Source organism: Schistocerca piceifrons, unplaced genomic scaffold (assembly GCF_021461385.2).
Source record: "Schistocerca piceifrons isolate TAMUIC-IGC-003096 unplaced genomic scaffold, iqSchPice1.1 HiC_scaffold_214, whole genome shotgun sequence".
NCBI classification, from domain to species: domain Eukaryota; kingdom Metazoa; phylum Arthropoda; class Insecta; order Orthoptera; family Acrididae; genus Schistocerca; species Schistocerca piceifrons.
Window position 1 is genome coordinate 1 of NW_025728053.1, and position 2,500 is coordinate 2,500.

The following is a 2,500-nucleotide window of genomic DNA, read 5'->3' on the forward strand; positions in this document are numbered from 1 at the left end:
TTAAAGTTGTTGCGGGTTAAAAAGCTCGTAGTTGGATTTGTGTCCCACGCTGTTGGTTTCACCGCCCGTCGGTGTTTAACTGGCATGTATCGTGGGACGTCCTGCCGGTGGGGCGAGCTGAAGGCGTGCGACCGCCTCGTGCGTGCTCGTGCGTCCCGAGGCGGACCCCGTTGAAATCCTACCAGGGTGCTCTTTATTGAGTGTCTCGGTGGGCCGGCACGTTTACTTTGAACAAATTAGAGTGCTTAAAGCAGGCAAGCCCGCCTGAATACTGTGTGCATGGAATAATGGAATAGGACCTCGGTTCTATTTTGTTGGTTTTCGGAACCCGAGGTAATGATTAATAGGGACAGGCGGGGGCATTCGTATTGCGACGTTAGAGGTGAAATTCTTGGATCGTCGCAAGACGAACAGAAGCGAAAGCATTTGCCAAGTATGTTTTCATTAATCAAGAACGAAAGTTAGAGGTTCGAAGGCGATCAGATACCGCCCTAGTTCTAACCATAAACGATGCCAGCCAGCGATCCGCCGCAGTTCCCTCCGATGACTCGGCGGGCAGCCTCCGGGAAACCAAAGCTTTTGGGTTCCGGGGGAAGTATGGTTGCAAAGCTGAAACTTAAAGGAATTGACGGAAGGGCACCACCAGGAGTGGAGCCTGCGGCTTAATTTGACTCAACACGGGAAACCTCACCAGGCCCCGGACACCGGAAGGATTGACAGATTGATAGCTCTTTCTTGATTCGGTGGGTGGTGGTGCATGGCCGTTCTTAGTTGGTGGAGCGATTTGTCTGGTTAATTCCGATAACGAACGAGACTCTAGCCTGCTAACTAGTCGCGTGACATCCTTCGTGCTGTCAGCGATTACTTTTCTTCTTAGAGGGACAGGCGGCTTCTAGCCGCACGAGATTGAGCAATAACAGGTCTGTGATTGCCCTTAGATGTTCTGGGCCGCACGCGCGCTACACTGAAGGAATCAGCGTGTCTTCCTAGGCCGAAAGGTCGGGGTAACCCGCTGAACCTCCTTCGTGCTAGGGATTGGGGCTTGCAATTGTTCCCCATGAACGAGGAATTCCCAGTAAGCGCGAGTCATAAGCTCGCGTTGATTACGTCCCTGCCCTTTGTACACACCGCCCGTCGCTACTACCGATTGAATGATTTAGTGAGGTCTTCGGACTGGTACGCGGCATTGACTCTGTCGTTGCCGATGCTACCGGAAAGATGACCAAACTTGATCATTTAGAGGAAGTAAAAGTCGTAACAAGGTTTCCGTAGGTGAACCTGCGGAAGGATCATTACCGACTAGACTGCATGTCTTTCGATGTGCGTGTCGTGTCGCGCAACACGCTACCTGTACGGCTCGCCGTAGCCGTGCGCCGCGTGCGGAACCACGCGTGCCTCTCAAAACTAGCGGCAATGTTGTGTGGTACGAGCGCTGAAGCGCTGGAGCGGCTGGCCTGCGGCACCTGGCGCCTGGCGCCGGTTTTGAATGACTTTCGCCCGAGTGCCTGTCCGCTCCGGTGTGGAGCCGTACGACGCCCGTCGGCCGTGAGGCCGTTGGACACAGAACGCTGGAACAGGGGCCGCCACACGCCTCACTCCCGCCTATGCGACCGTCTCGAAAGAGACGGCGGAAACTGAGAAAAGATCACCCAGGACGGTGGATCACTCGGCTCGTGGGTCGATGAAGAACGCAGCAAATTGCGCGTCGACATGTGAAACTGCAGGACACATGAACATCGACGTTTCGAACGCACATTGCGGTCCATGGATTCCGTTCCCGGGCCACGTCTGGCTGAGGGTCGGCTACGTATACTGAAGCGCGCGGCGTTTGCCCCGCTTCGCAGACCTGGGAGTGTCGCGGCCGCCTGTGGGGCCGGCCGCCGTCTCCTCAAACGTGCGATGCGCGCCCGTCGCCTGGCGGTTCGCATACCGGTACTTTCTCGGTAGCGTGCACAGCCGGCTGGCGGTGTGGCGTGCGACACCTCGTACAACGACCTCAGAGCAGGCGAGACTACCCGCTGAATTTAAGCATATTACTAAGCGGAGGAAAAGAAACTAACAAGGATTCCCCCAGTAGCGGCGAGCGAACAGGGAAGAGTCCAGCACCGAACCCCGCAGGCTGCCGCCTGTCGTGGCATGTGGTGTTTGGCCACTACCCCGACGCCTCGCGCCGAGCCCAAGTCCAACTTGAATGAGGCCACGGCCCGTAGAGGGTGCCAGGCCCGTAGCGGCCGGTGCGAGCGTCGGCGGGACCTCTCCTTCGAGTCGGGTTGCTTGAGAGTGCAGCTCCAAGTGGGTGGTAAACTCCATCTGAGACTAAATATGACCACGAGACCGATAGCGAACAAGTACCGTGAGGGAAAGTTGAAAAGAACTTTGAAGAGAGAGTTCAAAAGTACGTGAAACCGTTCTGGGGTAAACGTGAGAAGTCCGAAAGGTCGAACGGGTGAGATTCACGCCCATCCGGCCACTGGCCTCCGCCCTCGGCAGATGGGGCCGG

At 56.5% G+C, this 2,500-nt stretch overlaps 1 non-coding gene and 1 pseudogene across 1 annotated transcript; both read left to right on the forward strand.

Annotated features, from left to right (window-relative positions):
• The first annotated feature begins 1,646 nt into the window (after positions 1 to 1,646).
• On the forward strand, positions 1,647 to 1,802 carry LOC124742134. The gene has a single exon (XR_007010188.1). It is a non-coding gene; the product is annotated as a 5.8S ribosomal RNA (ribosomal RNA).
• A 189-nt stretch (positions 1,803 to 1,991) lies between these two features.
• Positions 1,992 to 2,500, forward strand: part of LOC124742131 — a 4,215-nt pseudogene continuing 3,706 nt past the window's right edge.